Source organism: Chiloscyllium punctatum, chromosome 1 (assembly GCF_047496795.1).
Source record: "Chiloscyllium punctatum isolate Juve2018m chromosome 1, sChiPun1.3, whole genome shotgun sequence".
Taxonomy (NCBI): Eukaryota; Metazoa; Chordata; class Chondrichthyes; order Orectolobiformes; family Hemiscylliidae; genus Chiloscyllium; species Chiloscyllium punctatum.
In genome coordinates this window covers 170,400,043-170,419,210 of record NC_092739.1, presented here as the reverse complement: position 1 = coordinate 170,419,210, position 19,168 = coordinate 170,400,043, and the positions used below count along the sequence as shown (strand labels likewise).

The 19,168-nt window shown below is 58.4% G+C and overlaps 1 protein-coding gene across 2 annotated transcripts in view; it reads right to left on the bottom strand.

The window, feature by feature from the left end:
• Window positions 1-19,168, bottom strand: part of LOC140481854 (disintegrin and metalloproteinase domain-containing protein 12-like) — a 313,597-nt gene that overhangs the window by 129,012 nt on the left and 165,417 nt on the right. The gene's annotated exons all lie outside the window — the stretch shown is intronic.

Below are 19,168 nucleotides of genomic sequence, written 5' to 3'. Positions count from 1 at the left end.
TTTAGTTACAATATTACCAAATGAAACACAAAAAAAAGAGAATGGAATACAAACTAACCTAACCTATCTGAAAACCCAACAGATTATACAAACTTAATGATGCCGTCCCAAATCCCTGCAACAATCCCCATAATGACCCCGTGGGCTATAAAACTAAAATCAAACACATCCACATGGGGTCAGGGCCCCCACGCATGTGCGGGGACGGGGCCCCCCCAAACAGGGACATGACCCCCAGGCAGGGGCGGGCCTACACACACGGGGACAGGGCCCCCACACACAGGGACAGGAACACCACACGGGACAGGGCCCCCACACACACACACAGGGACAGGGCCCACACACACTCACACACACACACACACACGGGGACAGGGCCCCCACACACAGGGACAGGAACACCACACGGGACAGGGCCCCCACACACACACACAGGGACAGGGCCCCCACATACAGGGACATGGATAGGGGCCCACCCCCCCCACACACACACACACACACATACACACACTGGGACAGCCCCTCCACACGCACACACACGGGGAGAGGGCCCCCACATGCGCGGGGACAGGTGCAGGGGCAGGGACACCACACGCACGGGGACGGGGACGGGGACACCACACGCACGGGGACGGGGACGGGGACGGGGACGGGGACACCACACGCATGGGGACGGGGACGGGGACGGGGACGGGGACACCACACGCATGGGGACGGGGACGGGGACGGGGACACCACACGCGCGGGGACGGGGACGGGACACCACACGCGCGGGGACGGGGACGGGGACGGGGACGGGGACACCACATGCGCGGGGACGGGGACGGGGACGGGGACGGGGACGGGGACACCACACGCGCGGGGACGGGGACGGGGATGGGGACACCACATGCGCGGGGACGGGGACGGGGACACCACATGCGCGGGGACGGGGACGGGGACGGGGACACCACACGCACGGGGACGGGGACGGGGACGGGACGGGGACACCACACGCACGGGGACGGGGACACCACACGCACGGGGACGGGGACGGGGACACCACACGCACGGGGACGGGGACACCACACGCATGGGGACGGGGACGGGGACGGGGACGGGGACACCACACGCACGGGGACGGGGACGGGGACAGGGGCAGGGGCAGGGCAGGGGCAGGGACACCAAACGCACGGGGACGGGGACGGGGACGGGGACGGGGACGGGGACAGGGGCAGGGGCAGGGACACCACACGCACGGGGACGGGGACGGGGACGGGGACGGGGACGGGGACACCACACGCACGGGGACGGGGACGGGGACGGGGACGGGGACGGGGACGGGGACGGGAACGGGGACGGGGACAGGGGCAGGGGCAGGGACACCAAACGCACGGGGACGGGGACGGGGACGGGGACGGGGACGGGGACAGGGGCAGGGGCAGGAACACCACACGCACGGGGACGGGGACGGGGACACCACACGCACGGGGACGGGGACGGGGACACACACGCACGGGGACGGGGACGGGGACGGGGACGGGGACAGGGGCAGGGACACCACACGCACGGGGACGGGGACGGGGACGGGGACAGGGGCAGGGGCAGGGACACCACACGCACGGGGACGGGGATGGGGATGGGGACGGGGACACCACATGCGCGGGGACGGGGACGGGGACACCACACGCATGGGGACGGGGACGGGGACGGGGACGGGGACAGGGACACCACACGCACGGGGACGGGGACGGGGACGGGGACGGGGACGGGGACACCACATGCGCGGGGACGGGGACGGGGACGGGGACGGGGGACGGGGACACCACACGCACGGGGACGGGGACGGGGACGGGGACGGGGACAGGGGCAGGGACACCACACGCACGGGGACGGGGACGGGGACGGGGACAGGGGCAGGGGCAGGGGCAGGGGCAGGGACACCACACGCATGGGGACGGGGACGGGGACGGGGACAGGGGCAGGGGCAGGGGCACCACACGCACGGGGACGGGGACGGGGACACCACATGCGCGGGGACGGGGACGGGGACGGGGACGGGGACACCACACGCACGGGGACGGGGACGGGGACGTGGACACCACACGCACGGGGACGGGGACGGGGACGGGGACAGGGGCAGGGAGACCACACGCACGGGGACGGGGACGGGGACGGGGACAGGGGCAGGGGCAGGGGTAGGGGCAGGGGCAGGGGCACCACACGCACGGGGACGGGGACGGGGACGGGGACAGGGACACCACACGCATGGGGACGGGGACGGGGACGGGGACGGGGACAGGGGCAGGGGCAGGGGCAGGGGCAGGGGCACCACACGCACGGGGACGGGGACAACACATGCGCGGGGACGGGGACGGGGACAGGGGCAGGGACACCACACGCACGGGGACGGGGACGGGGACGGGGACGGGGACGGGGACAGGGGCAGGGGCAGGGGCAGGGGCAGGGGCAGGGACACCACACGCACGGGGACGGGGACACCACACGCACGGGGACACCACACGCACGGGGACGGGGACACCACACGCACGGGGACACCACACGCACGGGGATGGGGACACCACACACACACGGGGACAGGGACTCCACACACACACGGGGACAGCCCCCCCCCCCACACACACACACACAGACACACAGTGACAGGCCCCCACCCCCCCCCCCACTCGCAGGGACAGGGTCCCCCCCTCCACACACACACACACACACACACACACACACACACACAGACAGGGACAAGGACAGGGACAGGGACAGGGACAGCCCCCCCCCCCCCCCCCCTCCACACACACACACACACACACACACACACACACACACAGGGACAGGGACAGGGACAGGGCCCCCCCCTCCACACACACACACACAGGGACAGGGACAGGGACAGGGACAGGGCCCCCCCCTCCACACACACACACAGGGACAGGGACAGGGACAGGGACAGGCCCCCCCCCCTCCACACACACACACAGGGACAGGGACAGGGACAGGGACAGGGCCCCCCCCTCCACACACACACACACAGGGACAGGGACAGGGACCTCCCCCTCCACACACACACACACAGGGACAGGGACAGGGACCTCCCCCTCCACACACACACACACAGGGACAGGGACAGGGACAGGGACCCCCCCCTCCTCACACACACACAGGGACAGGGACAGGGACAGGGACAGGGCCCCCCCCTCCACACACACACACAGGGACAGGGACAGGGACAGGGCCCCCCCCTCCACACACACACACACACAGGGACAGGGACAGGGACAGGGACCCCCCCCTCCACACACACACACAGGGACAGGGACAGGGACAGGGACCCCCCCCTCCACACACACACACACACACACACAGGGACAGGGACAGGGACCCCCCCCCTCCACACACACACACAGGGACAGGGACAGGGACAGGGACCCCCCCCTCCACACACACACACAGGGACAGGGACAGGGCCCCCCCCTCCACACACACCACACACACAGGGACAGGGACAGGGACAGGGACAGGGACCCCCCCCTCCACACACACACACACACACAAGAACAGGGACAGGGACCCCCCCCTCCACCCACACACGCAGGGACAGGGACAGGGACAGGGACAGGGACCCCCCCCCTCCACACACACGCACAGGGACAGGGACAGGGACAGGGACAGGGACCCCACCCTCCACACACACACACAGGGACAGGGACAGGGACAGGACAGGGACAGGGACAGAGACAGGCCCCCCCCTCCACACACACACACACAGGGACAGGGACAGGGACAGGGACAGGGACAGGGACAGGGACAGGGACAGGGACAGTGACAGGGGACCCCCCCTCCACACACACACACACACACACAGGGACAGGGACAGGGACAGGGACCCCCCCTCCACACACACACACACAGAGACAGGGACAGGGACAGGGGACAGGGACCCCCCTCCACACACACACACACACACACACAGGGACAGGGACAGGGACAGGGACAGAGACAGGGCCCCCCCCTCCACAACACACACACAGGGACAGGGACAGGGACAGGGACAGGTACAGAGACAGGGCCCCCCCCCCTCCACAAACACACACACAGGGACAGGGACAGGGACAGGGACAGAGACAGGGACCCCCCCCCCCCCCCTCCACACACACGGGGACAGGGACAGGGACAGGGACAGGGACCCCCCCTCCACACACACACACACAGGGACAGGGACAGGGACAGGGACAGGGACAGGGACAGAGACAGAGACAGGGCCCCCCCTCCACACACACACACACAGGGACAGGGACAGGGACAGTGACAGGGACCCCCCCCTCCACACACACACACACAGGGACAGGGACAGGGACAGGGACAGGGACAGGGACAGGGACCCCCCCCTCCACACACACACACACAGGGACAGGGACAGGGACCCCCCCCTCCACACACACACACACACAGGGACAGGGACAGGGACAGGGACCCCCCCCCCTCCACACACACACACACAGGGACAGGGACAGGGACAGAGACAGGGACGCCCCCCCCCTCCACACACACAGGGACAGGGACAGGGACAGGGACATGGATCCCCCCCCCCTCGACACACACACACACACACACACAGGGACAGGGACGCCCCCCCCCCTCCACACACACACACACACACAGGGACAGGGACAGGGACAGGGACCCCCCCCCCCTCCACACACACACACACACAGGGACAGGGACAGGGACAGGGACAGGGACAGGGACCCCCCCTCCACACACACACACAAACAGGGACAGCGACAGGGACAGGGACAAGGACAGTGACAGGGCCCCCCCCCTCCACACACACACACACAGGGACAGGGACAGGGACAGGGCCCCCCCTGCACACACACACAGGGACAGGGACAGGGACAGGGACATGGACAGGGACAGGGACAGGGACAGGGACAGAGACAGGGCCCCCCCCTCCACACACACACACACAGGGACAGGGACAGGGACAGGGCCCCCCCTGCACACACACACAGGGACAGGGACAGGGACCCCCCCCTCCACACACACACACACAGGGACAGGGACAGGGACAGGGACATGGACAGGGACAGGGACAGGGACAGGGACAGAGACAGAGACAGAGACAGGGCCCCCCCTCCACACACACACACACACAGGGACAGGGACAGGGACCCCCCCTCCACACACACACACACACACACACACACACACACACACACACACAGGGACAGGGACAGGGACAGGGCCCCCCCCCTCCACACACACACACACAGGGACAGGGGACAGGGACAGGGACCCCCCCCCCTCCACACACACACACACACAGGGACAGGGACAGGGACAGGGACAGGGACAGGGACAGAGACAGGGCCCCCCCCTCCACACACACACACAGGGACAGGGACAGGGACAGGGATATGCCCCCCCCCCTCCACACACACACACACACACATACAGGGACAGGGACAGGGACAGGGACAGGGACCCCCCCCTCCACACACACACACACACACACACAGGGACAGGGACAGGGACCCCCCCCTCCACACATACACACACACGCAGGGACAGGGACAGGGACAGGGACAGGGACCCCCCCCCTCCACACACACACAGGGACAGGGACAGGGACAGGGACAGGGACAGTGACAGGGACCCCCCCTCCACACACACACACACAGGGACAGGGACAGGGCCCCCCCTCCACACACACACAGAGACAGGGACAGGGACAGGGACAGGGCCCCCCCCTCCACACACACACACACACACAGGGACAGGGACAGGGACAGGGACAGGGACAGGGACAGAGACAGAGACAGGCCCCCCCCCTCCACACACACACACAGGGACAGGGACAGGGACAGGGACAGGGACAGGGACAGAGACAGGCCCCCCCCCTCCACACACACACACAGGGACAGGGACAGGGACAGGGACAGAGACAGGGCCCCCCCTCCACACACACACACACAGGGACAGGGACAGGGACAGGGACAGGGACCCCCCCCCCCTCCACACACACGGGGACAGGGACAGGGACAGGGACAGGGACAGGGACCCCCCCTCCACACACACACACACAGGGACAGGGACAGGGACAGGGACAGGGACAGGGAGAGGGACAGGGACCCCCCCTCCACACACACACACACAGGGACAGGGACAGGGACAGAGACAGGGACCCCCCCCCCCTCCACACACACGGGGACAGGGACAGGGACAGGGACAGGGACCCCCCCCTCCACACACACACACACAGGGACAGGGACAGGGACAGGGACAGGGACAGGGAGAGGGACAGGGACCCCCCCTCCACACACACACACACAGGGACAGGGACAGGGACAGGGACAGGGACAGGGACAGGAACCCCCTCCACACACACACACACAGGGACAGGGACAGGGACAGGGACAGGGACCCCCCCTCCACACACACACACAAACAGGGACAGCGACAGGGACAGGGACAAGGACAGTGACAGGGCCCCCCCCTCCACACACACACACACAGGGACAGGGACAGGGACAGGGACAGAGACAGGGCCCCCCCCCTCCACACACACACACACAGGGACAGGGACAGGGACAGGGACAGAGACAGGGCCCCCCCCTCCACACACACACACACAGGGACAGGGACAGGGACAGGGACATGGACAGGGACAGGGACAGGGACAGGGACAGAGACAGAGACAGAGACAGGGCCCCCCCCTCCACACACACACACACAGGGACAGGGACAGGGACAGGGACAGGGACAGGGACAGGGACAGAGACAGGGCCCCCCCTCCACACACACACACACACAGGGACAGGGACAGGGACCCCCCCTCCACACACACACACACACACACACACACACACACACACACACAGGGACAGGGACAGGGACAGGGCCCCCCCCCTCCACACACACACACACAGGGACAGGGGACAGGGACAGGGACCCCCCCCCCTCCACACACACACACACACAGGGACAGGGACAGGGACAGGGACAGGGACAGGGACAGAGACAGGGCCCCCCCCTCCACACACACACACAGGGACAGGGACAGGGACAGGGATATGCCCCCCCCCCTCCACACACACACACACACACAGGGACAGGGACAGGGACAGGGACAGGGACCCCCCCCTCCACACACACACACACACACACACAGGGACAGGGACAGGGACCCCCCCCTCCACACATACACACACAGGGACAGGGACAGGGACAGGGACAGGGACAGGGACCCCCCCCCTCCACACACACACAGGGACAGGGACAGGGACAGGGACAGAGACAGGGACCCCCCCTCCACACACACACACAGGGACAGGGACAGGGACAGGGACAGGGACAGGGACAGGGACAGTGACAGGGACCCCCCCTCCACACACACACACAGGGACAGGGACAGGGACAGGGACAGGGACAGGGACCCCCCCCCTCCACACACACACAGGGACAGGGACAGGGACAGGGACAGGGACAGTGACAGGGACCCCCCCTCCACACACACACACACAGGGACAGGGACAGGGACAGGGACAGGCCCCCCCCTCCACACACACACACACACACAGGGACAGGGACAGGGACCCCCCCTCCACACACACACACACAGGGACAGGGACAGGGACAGGGACAGGGACCCCCCCTCCACACACACACAGAGACAGGGACAGGGACAGGGACAGGGCCCCCCCCTCCACACACACACACACAGGGACAGGGACAGGGACAGGGACAGGGCCCCCCCCCTCCACACACACACACAGGGACAGGGACAGGGACAGGGACAGAGACAGGGCCCCCCCTCCACACACACACACACAGGGACAGGGACAGGGACAGGGACAGAGACAGGGCCCCCCCCTCCACACACACACACACAGGGACAGGGACAGGGACAGAGACAGGGCCCCCCCCCCCTCCACAAACACACACACAGGGACAGGGACAGGGACAGGGACAGGGACAGGGAGAGGGACAGGGACCCCCCCTCCACACACACACACACAGGGACAGGGACAGGGACAGGGACAGGGACAGAGACAGGGACCCCCCCTCCACACACACAGGGACAGGGACAGGGACAGGGACAGGGACAGGGACAGGAACCCCCTCCACACACACACACACAGGGACAGGGACAGGGACAGGGACAGGGACCCCCCCTCCACACACACACACACAGGGACAGGGACAGGGACAGGGACAGGCACAGGGACAGGGACCCCCCCCCCCCTCCACACACACACACACAGGGACAGGGACAGGGACAGAGACAGGCACGCCCCCCCCCCCTCCACACACACAGGGACAGGGACAGGGACAGGGACAGGGACAGAGACAGGGCCCCCCCCTCCACACACACACACATAGGGACAGGGACAGGGACAGGGACAGGGACAGGGCCCCCCCTGCACACACACACAGGGACAGGGACAGGGACCCACCCCTCCACACACACACACACACAGGGACAGGGACAGGGACAGGGACATGGACAGGGACAGGGACAGGGACAGAGACAGAGACAGGCCCCCCCCTCCACACACACACACACAGGGACAGGGACAGGGACAGGGACAGGGACAGAGACAGGGACCCCCCTCCACACACACACACACAGGGACAGGGACTGGGACCCCCCCTCCACACACACACACACACACACACAAACACACACACAGGGACAGGGACAGAGACAGAGACAGAGACAGGGCCCCCCCCTCCACACACACACACACAGGGACAGGGACAGGGACAGGGACAGAGACAGGGCCCCCCCCTCCACACACACACACGCAGGGACAGGGACAGGGACAGAGACAGAGACAGGCCCCCCCCTCCACACACACACACACAGGGACAGGGACAGGGACAGGGACAGGGACAGAGACAGGGCCCCCCCTCCACACACACACACACAGGGACAGGGACTGGGACCCCCCCTCCACACACACACACACACACACACAAACACACACACAGGGACAGGGACAGAGACAGAGACAGAGACAGGGCCCCCCCCTCCACACACACACACACAGGGACAGGGACAGGGACAGGGACAGAGACAGGGCCCCCCCTCCACACACACACACACAGGGACAGGGACAGGGACCCCCCCTCCACACACACACACACACACACACACACACACACAGGGACAGGGACAGGGACAGGGACAGGGACAGGGCCCCCCCCCCCCTCCACACACACACAGGGACAGGGACAGGGACAGGGACAGGGACAGGGACAGAGACAGGGCCCCCCCCCCTCCACACACACACACACAGGGACAGGGACAGGGACAGGGATAGGGCCCCCCCCTCCACACACACACACACACACAGGGACAGGGACAGGGACAGGGACAGGGACAGGGATCCCCCTCCACACACACACACACAGGGACAGGGACAGGGACAGGGACAGGGACAGGGCCCCCCCCCTCCACACACACACACACACAGGGACAGGGACAGGGACAGGGACAGGGGCCCCCCCCTCCACACACACACACACAGGGACAGGGACAGGGACAGGGACAGGGACAGGGATCCCCCTCCACACACACACACACAGGGACAGGGACAGGGACAGGGACCCCCCCTCCACACACACACACACAGGGACAGGGACAGGGACAGGGACAGGGCCCCCCCCCTCCACACACACACACACACACACACAGGGACAGGGACAGGGACAGGGACAGGGCCCCCCCCCCTCCACACACACACACACAGGGACAGGGACAGGACACGGACAGGGACCCCCCCCTCCACACACAAACACACACAGGGACAGGGACAGAGACAGGGACAGGGACAGGGACAGGGACAGGGACAGGGACAGGGACAGGGACACCCCCTCCACACACACACACAGGGACAGGGACAGGACAGGGACAGGGACCCCCCCCCTCCACACACAAACACACACAGGGACAGGGACAGGGACAGGGTCAGGGCCCCCACACACGCGGGGACAGGCCACCTGCACACACACAGGGACAGGGCCTCCCCCACCACACACACACACAGGGACAGTGCCCACACACACACAAACACGCCCACACACGCAGGGACAGAGCCCCCCATACACACACGCAGGGGCAGGGGCAGGGACAGGGCCCCCCCCCTCCCCCCCCTCCCCCCCCCCCCCCCACACACACACACGCATGGTCAGGGCCCCCACACACGCATGGACAGGGCCCCCACACACACGCGGGGACAGGGCTCTCACACACACGCGGGGACAGGGCTCTCACACACACGCGGGGACAGGGCGTCCCCTCACACGGGGACAGCATATCCACGCGGGGACAGAGCCTGCATTCGAGGACAAGTTCCCCGCACGGGGACAGGGTCCCCCCCCACATGGGGACGGGACCTCCACACACGGGGTATACCACACGAGGACAGGACCCCCCACACGGGGACAGGACCCCCCACACGGGGACAGGGTCCCCCCCACATGGGGACGGGACCCCCCTCACGGGGGACGGGACCCCCCTCACGGGGGACAGGACCCCCCACACGGGGACAGGGTCCCCCCCACATGGGGACGGGACCCCCCTCACGGGGGACAGGACCCCCCACACGGGGACAGGGGCCCCCCCACACGGGGACGGGACCCCCCTCACAGGGGACAGGACCCCCCACACGGGGACAGGACCCCCCACACGGGGACAGGGTCCCCCCCACATGGGGACAGGACCCCCCTCACGGGGGACAGGACCCCCCACACGGGGACAGGGCCCCCCCCACACGGGGACGGGACCCCCTCACGGGGGACAGGACCCCCCACACGGGGACAGGGCCCCCCCCACACGGGGACGGGACCCCCCTCACGGGGGACAGGACCCCCCTCACGGGGTCAAGGCCCCCCACACGGGGTCAGGACCCCCCACACACGGGGACGGGACCTCCACACACGGGGTATACCACATGCGCGGGCAGGACCCCCACACGGGGACAGGACCCCCCACACGGGGACAGGATCGCGACACAGAGTCATGGTTCATTCTAATCTATTCAAATTACTGAGAGGAATGACAAAGCATTTGAGTGGTTGATGTCAGTAGATCGGATAATGGGCTGATCCTTCAATTGGCAGAAGCAACCAAGTTGTGACCCACAGGAATCTATGTGAGGGCCTTGATTATTCACAGTATATTTAATAATTTTGATAGTGGCATAGAGAGTCATATAGCTAATGACACAACGGCTGCATTGTGGACAGCATAGATGATAACATAAAATTGCACAGGGATATAGATAGATGAAGTGATGGGAAGACTGTGGCAGATGGAGCTCAATGTAAGAAGTGTGAAGTTATCCATTTTGGATCTGACAAGAACAGACCTAGGAACTTTCTAAATGGTATGACTTTAAATGTCATGGGTGTCCAAACAGACTTGGGGTGCAAAGATCTTTTAGATGACACAAACATGTGCAGGAAATAATCATGAAAGCTAATGGATTGCTGGCCTTTATATCTCGGGTACTGGAATACAAGGATGTCGAAGTTTGCTGCAGTTACACAAAGCCCTGGCTGGGTCCCACTTGGAGTACTGGGAGCCGGTCTGGGCACCACACCTTATAGAACAAGGCATAATCTGAAAAATGAGTGCTTGACCATTCAGCAGAGCTGTTAGGAAGCACTTTGAGGTGTTTGGAACTCTCTTAAATGCCAGTGTATGCAGGATCAGTAGTTAATTTTAAATCGGAGAAAGAGATAATTGTTTTGTTGTGCAAATTTTTAAGCGACACAGGCCAAATGCACGAGCATGGATTTGAACAACAGATCAGTGATAACCTCAGGCTTGAGGGCTTGAATGGTCTCTTCCTGCTCCAATGTTCCTGGAATGAGTTTGGGTGGGAACAAGGAACAGTAAGGGAAATAAATCACTCGTAGGAGTGGTCTACAAACTGCTAGCATTAGCTATAATGTGGGACAAAATATACAGGACAAAATATTTGGTGCATGTGATGAAGGGATAGCAATAATCTAGGGTACTTTATTCTACACTTATTCTGGGAAAATCAGATTGGCTTGATTAATAGTTTCAGGGAATGCTTTTGAAATACCTTCTCAGAACAGCACATTCTGGAATTCACCAGAGGTCAAGGTATATCATGCTTGATATCACTTCTTGCAACGATTTGAAGGTGCCGGTGTTGGACTGGGGTGTACAAAACTAAAAATCACACAATATGTCTAGCTTCAATGTATTGTCTAGTTTACACTCATTATTACAGCTAACATGAAAATGCAACTTTTAAAAAAAAGGGTTTTGTGTTTTACACATGAAAGAAGTGAAACCACCATGGTATTCAAACAGATGAAAGACTCAACAGACAATCAAGGTCTTTTTCAATGGACATTTTCAGTTACATCACACTGTAAACTTTTGCGATAAATTCTGTGCCCAAGAATTGTGTCCTCCACAACCACCTGATGAAGCAGCGTCACTCCGAAAGCTAGTGCTTCCAATTAAACCTGTTGGACTATAACCTGGTGTTGTGGGATTTTTAACTTCTTGCAACAGGGTTCACAAAGTAACCAGACGAAAGGCATCTCTTGGCAGCAGTGATCATAACATTACTAAATTAGCCTGTAAAAGGGCAATAATGAAGACACGAAAGCTGAGCTAGCAGAAGTGAACTGATTCGTGGGAGATGTTAGTGAAAGAAAGGCCACTAATGGGACAACGCAAAATCAGGCAAGGGGGCAAACTTCACAAGAAAGAAAGAATTAAAAACTAGGTTTCCTGGTGCAAGAGGGGAGAAGGCTAGTGGTCAGAGCAGAGAGAGTAAAAGTGGTCTGACTGAGAGGGATAAGTATAGTCTGTCTGAGAGGGTATAGTGTGGTCTGTCTGAGAGGGTATAGTGTGGTCTGTCTGAGAGGGATAAGTATAGTCTGTCTGAGAGAGTATAGTGTGGTCTGTCTGAGAGAGTATAGTGTGGTCTGTCTGAGAGGGATAAGTATAGTCTGTCTGAGAGAGTATAGTGTGGTCTGTCTGAGAGAGTATAGTGTGGTCTGTCTGAGAGGGATAAGTATAGTCTGTCTGAGACAGTATAGTGTGGTCTGTCTGAGAGAGTATAGTGTGGTCTGTCTGAGAGGGATAAGTATAGTCTGTCTGAGACAGTATAGTGTGGTCTGTCTGAGAGAGTATAGTGTGGTCTGACTGAGAGGGATAAGTATATTCTGTCTGAGAGGGTATAGTGTGGTCTGTCTGAGAGGGTATAGTGTGGTCTGTCTGAGAGGGATAAGTATAGTCTGTCTGAGACAGTATAGTGTGGTCTGTCTGAGAGAGTATAGTGTGGTCTGTCTGAGAGGGATAAGTATAGTCTGTCTGAGAGAGTATAGTGTGGTCTGTCTGAGAGGGTATAGTGTGGTCTGTCTGAGAGAGTATAGTGTGGTCTGTCTGAGAGAGTATAGTGTGGTCTGTCTGAGAGAGTATAGTGTGGTCTGGGATGAGGCAGTATAGTGTGGTCTGACTGAGAGAGTATAGTGTGGTCTGTCTGAGAGAGTATAGTGTGGTCTGAGATGAGGCAGTACAGTATAGTCTGTCTGAGAGAGTATAGTGTGGTCTGTCTGAGAGAGTATAGTGTGGTCTGTCTGAGAGGGATAAGTATAGTCTGTCTGAGAGAGTATAGTGTGGTCTGTCTGAGAGGGATAAGTATAGTCTGTCTGAGAGAGTATAGTGTGGTCTGTCTGAGAGAGTATAGTGTGGTCTGTCTGAGAGGGATAAGTATAGTCTGTCTGAGAGAGTATAGTGTGGTCTGTCTGAGAGAGTATAGTGTGGTCTGTCTGAGAGAGTATAGTGTGGTCTGTCTGAGAGACTATAGTGTGGTCTGTCTGAGAGACTATAGTGTGGTCTGTCTGAGAGAGTATAGTGTGGTCTGTCTGAGAGGGATAAGTATAGTCTGTCTGAGAGGGTATAGTGTGGTCTGTCTGAGAGGGTATAGTGTGGTCTGACTGAGAGAGTATAGTGTGGTCTGTCTGAGAGAGTATAGTGTGGTCTGTCTGAGAGAGTATAGTGTGGTCTGTCTGAGAGGGATAAGTATAGTCTGTCTGAGAGGGTATAGTGTGGTCTGTCTGAGAGGGTATAGTGTGGTCTGACTGAGAGAGTACAGTGTGGTCTGTCTGAGAGAGTACAGTGTGGTCTGAGATGAGGCAGTACAGTGTGGTCTGTCTGAGAGAGTATAGTGTGGTCTGTCTGAGAGAGTACAGTGTGGTCTGTCTGAGAGGGATAAGTATAGTCTGTCTGAGAGAGTACAGTGTGGTCTGTCTGAGAGGGATAAGTATAGTCTGTCTGAGAGAGTATAGTGTGGTCTGTCTGAGAGAGTATAGTGTGGTCTGTCTGAGAGAGTATAGTGTGGTCTGTCTGAGAGAGTACAGTGTGGTCTGTCTGAGAGAGTACAGTGTGGTCTGGGATGAGGCAGTACAGTGTGGTCTGTCTGAGAGAGTATAGTGTGGTCTGTCTGAGAGAGTACAGTGTGGTCTGGGATGAGGCAGTACAGTGTGGTCTGTCTGAGAGAGTATAGTGTGGTCTGTCTGAGAGAGTATAGTGTGGTCTGTCTGAGATGAGGCAGTACAGTGTGGTCTGTCTGAGAGAGTATAGTGTGGTCTGTCTGAGAGAGTATAGTGTGGTCTGTCTGAGAGAGTATAGTGTGGTCTGTCTGAGAGAGTATAGTGTGGTCTGTCTGAGAGAGTATAGTGTGGTCTGTCTGAGAGAGTATAGTGTGGTCTGACTGAGAGAGTATAGTGTGGTCTGACTGAGAGGGTATAGTGTGGTCTGTCTGAGAGAGTATAGTGTGGTCTGTCTGAGAGAGTATAGTGTGGTCTGTCTGAGATGAGGCAGTACAGTGTGGTCTGTCTGAGAGAGTATAGTGTGGTCTGTCTGAGAGAGTACAGTGTGGTCTGTCTGAGAGAGTATAGTGTGGTCTGTCTGAGAGAGTACAGTGTGGTCTGTCTGAGAGAGTATAGTGTGGTCTGAGATGAGGCAGTACAGTGTGGTCTGTCTGAGAGAGTATAGTGTGGTCTGTCTGAGAGAGTATAGTGTGGTCTGTCTGAGAGAGTATAGTGTGGTCTGGGATGAGGCAGTACAGTGTGGTCTGTCTGAGAGAGTATAGTGTGGTCTGTCTGAGAGAGTATAATGTGGTCTGTCTGAGAGAGTATAGTGTGGTCTGTCTGAGAGAGTATAGTGTGGTCTGTCTGAGAGAGTATAGTGTGGTCTGTCTGAGAGAGTATAGTGTGGTCTGTCTGAGAGAGTATAGTGTGGTCTGGGATGAGGCAGTATAGTGTGGTCTGACTGAGAGAGTATAGTGTGGTCTGTCTGAGAGAGTATAGTGTGGTCTGAGATGAGGCAGTACAGTATAGTCTGTCTGAGAGAGTATAGTGTGGTCTGTCTGAGAGAGTATAGTGTGGTCTGTCTGAGAGGGATAAGTATAGTCTGTCTGAGAGAGTATAGTGTGGTCTGTCTGAGAGGGTATAGTGTGGTCTGTCTGAGAGAGTATAGTGTGGTCTGTCTGAGAGAGTATAGTGTGGTCTGTCTGAGAGGGATAAGTATAGTCTGTCTGAGAGAGTATAGTGTGGTCTGTCTGAGAGAGTATAGTGTGGTCTGTCTGAGAGAGTATAGTGTGGTCTGTCTGAGAGAGTATAGTGTGGTCTGTCTGAGAGGGATAAGTATAGTCTGTCTGAGAGGGTATAGTGTGGTCTGTCTGAGAGGGTATAGTGTGGTCTGACTGAGAGAGTATAGTGTGGTCTGTCTGAGAGAGTATAGTGTGGTCTGTCTGAGAGAGTATAGTGTGGTCTGTCTGAGAGGGATAAGTATAGTCTGTCTGAGAGGGTATACTGTGGTCTGTCTGAGTGGGTATAGTGTGGTCTGACTGAGAGAGTACAGTGTGGTCTGTCTGAGAGAGTACAGTGTGGTCTGAGATGAGGCAGTACAGTGTGGTCTGTCTGACAGAGTATAGTGTGGTCTGTCTGAGAGAGGACAGTGTGGTCTGTCTGAGAGGGATAAGTATAGTCTGTCTGAGAGAGGACAGTGTGGTCTGTCTGAGAGGGATAAGTATAGTCTGTCTGAGAGAGTATAGTGTGGTCTGAGATGAGGCAGTACAGTGTGGTCTGTCTGAGAGAGTATAGTGTGGTCTGTCTGAGAGAGTATAGTGTGGTCTGTCTGAGAGAGTATAGTGTGGTCTGTCTGAGAGAGTATAGTGTGGTCTGTCTGAGAGAGTATAGTGTGGTCTGTCTGAGAGAGTATAGTGTGGTCTGTCTGAGAGAGTATAGTGTGGTCTGTCTGAGAGAGTACAGTGTGGTCTGTCTGAGAGAGTATAGTGTGGTCTGTCTGAGAGAGTACAGTGTGGTCTGTCTGAGAGAGTATAGTGTGGTCTGAGATGAGGCAGTACAGTGTGGTCTGTCTGAGAGAGTATAGTGTGGTCTGTCTGAGAGAGTATAGTGTGGTCTGTCTGAGAGAGTATAGTGTGGTCTGGGATGAGGCAGTACAGTGTGGTCTGTCTGAGAGAGTATAGTGTGGTCTGTCTGAGAGAGTATAATGTGGTCTGTCTGAGAGAGTATAGTGTGGTCTGTCTGAGAGAGTATAGTGTGGTCTGTCTGAGAGAGTATAGTGTGGTCTGTCTGAGAGAGTATAGTGTGGTCTGTCTGAGAGAGTATAGTGTGGTCTGTCTGAGAGAGTATAGTGTGGTCTGGGATGAGGCAGTATAGTGTGGTCTGACTGAGAGAGTATAGTGTGGTCTGTCTGAGAGAGTATAGTGTGGTCTGAGATGAGGCAGTACAGTATAGTCTGTCTGAGAGAGTATAGTGTGGTCTGTCTGAGAGAGTATAGTGTGGTCTGTCTGAGAGGGATAAGTATAGTCTGTCTGAGAGAGTATAGTGTGGTCTGTCTGAGAGGGTATAGTGTGGTCTGTCTGAGAGAGTATAGTGTGGTCTGTCTGAGAGGGATAAGTATAGTCTGTCTGAGAGAGTATAGTGTGGTCTGTCTGAGAGAGTATAGTGTGGTCTGTCTGAGAGAGTATAGTGTGGTCTGTCTGAGAGAGTATAGTGTGGTCTGTCTGAGAGGGATAAGTATAGTCTGTCTGAGAGGGTATAGTGTGGTCTGTCTGAGAGGGTATAGTGTGGTCTGACTGAGAGAGTATAGTGTGGTCTGTCTGAGAGAGTATAGTGTGGTCTGTCTGAGAGAGTATAGTGTGGTCTGTCTGAGAGGGATAAGTATAGTCTGTCTGAGAGGGTATACTGTGGTCTGTCTGAGTGGGTATAGTGTGGTCTGACTGAGAGAGTACAGTGTGGTCTGTCTGAGAGAGTACAGTGTGGTCTGAGATGAGGCAGTACAGTGTGGTCTGTCTGACAGAGTATAGTGTGGTCTGTCTGAGAGAGGACAGTGTGGTCTGTCTGAGAGGGATAAGTATAGTCTGTCTGAGAGAGGACAGTGTGGTCTGTCTGAGAGGGATAAGTATAGTCTGTCTGAGAGAGTATAGTGTGGTCTGTCTGAGAGAGTATAGTGTGGTCTGTCTGAGAGAGTATAGTGTGGTCTGGGATAGAGAGTATAGTGTGGTCTGTCTGAGAGAGTATAGTGTGGTCTGTCTGAGAGAGTATAGTGTGGTCTGTCTGAGAGAGTATAGTGTGGTCTGTCTGAGAGAGTATAGTGTGGTCTGTCTGAGAGAGTATAGTGTGGTCTGTCTGAGAGAGTATAGTGTGGTCTGTCTGAGAGAGTACAGTGTGGTCTGGGATGAGGCAGTACAGTGTGGTCTGTCTGAGAGGGTATAGTGTGGTCTGTCTGAGAGAGTATAGTGTGGTCTGAGATGAGGCAGTACAGTGTGGTCTGTCTGAGAGAGTATAGTGTGGTCTGTCTGAGAGAGTATAGTGTGGTCTGTCTGAGAGAGTATAGTGTGGTCTGTCTGAGAGAGTATAGTGTGGTCTGTTTGAGAGAGTATAGTGTGGTCTGTCTGAGAGAGTATAGTGTGGTCTGTCTGAGAGAGTATAGTGTGGTCTGTCTGAGATGAGGCAGTACAGTGTGGTCTGTCTGAGAGAGTATAGTGTGGTCTGTCTGAGAGAGTATAGTGTGGTCTGTCTGAGAGAGTATAGTGTGGTCTGTCTGAGAGAGTATAGTGTGGTCTGTCTGAGAGAGTATAGTGTGGTCTGTCTGAGAGAGTATAGTGTGGTCTGACTGAGAGGGTATAGTGTGGTCTGTCTGAGAGAGTATAGTGTGGTCTGTCTGAGAGAGTATAGTGTGGTCTGTCTGAGAGGGATAAGTATAGTCTGTCTGAGAGAGTATAGTGTGGTCTGTCTGAGAGAGTACAGTGTGGTCTGTCTGAGAGAGTATAGTGTGGTCTGTCTGAGAGAGTACAGTGTGGTCTGTCTGAGAGAGTATAGTGTGGTCTGAGATGAGGCAGTACAGTGTGGTCTGTCTGAGAGAGTATAGTGTGGTCTGTCTGAGAGAGTATAGTGTGGTCTGTCTGAGAGAGTATAGTGTGGTCTGGGATGAGGCAGTACAGTGTGGTCTGTCTGAGAGAGTATAGTGTGGTCTGTCTGAGAGAGTATAGTGTGGTCTGTCTGAGAGGGTATAGTGTGGTCTGGGATGAGGCAGTATAGTGTGGTCTGTCTGAGAGAGTATAGTGTGGTCTGTCTGAGAGAGTATAATGTGGTCTGACTGAGAGAGTATAGTGTGGTCTGTCTGAGAGAGTATAGTGTGGTCTGTCTGAGAGAGTACAGTGTGGTCTGAGATGAGGCAGTACAGTGCGGTCTGTCTGAGAGAGTATAGTGTGGTCTGTCTGAGAGAGTATAGTGTGGTCTGTCTGAGAGAGTATAGTGTGGTCTGTCTGAGAGAGGACAGTGTGGTCTGAGATGAGGCAGTACAGTGCGGTCTGTCTGAGAGAGTATAGTGTGGTCTGTCTGAGAGAGTATAGTGTGGTCTGTCTGAGAGAGTATAGTGTGGTCTGTCTGAGAGAGTACAGTGCGGTCTGTCTGAGAGAGTATAGTGTGGTCTGTCTGAGAGAGTATAGTGTGGTCTGTCTGAGAGAGTACAGTGTGGTCTGTCTGAGAGAGTATAGTGTGGTCTGTCTGAGAGAGTATAGTGTGGTCTGTCTGAGAGAGTATAGTGTGGTCTGTCTGAGAGAGTATAGTGTGGTCTGTCTGAGAG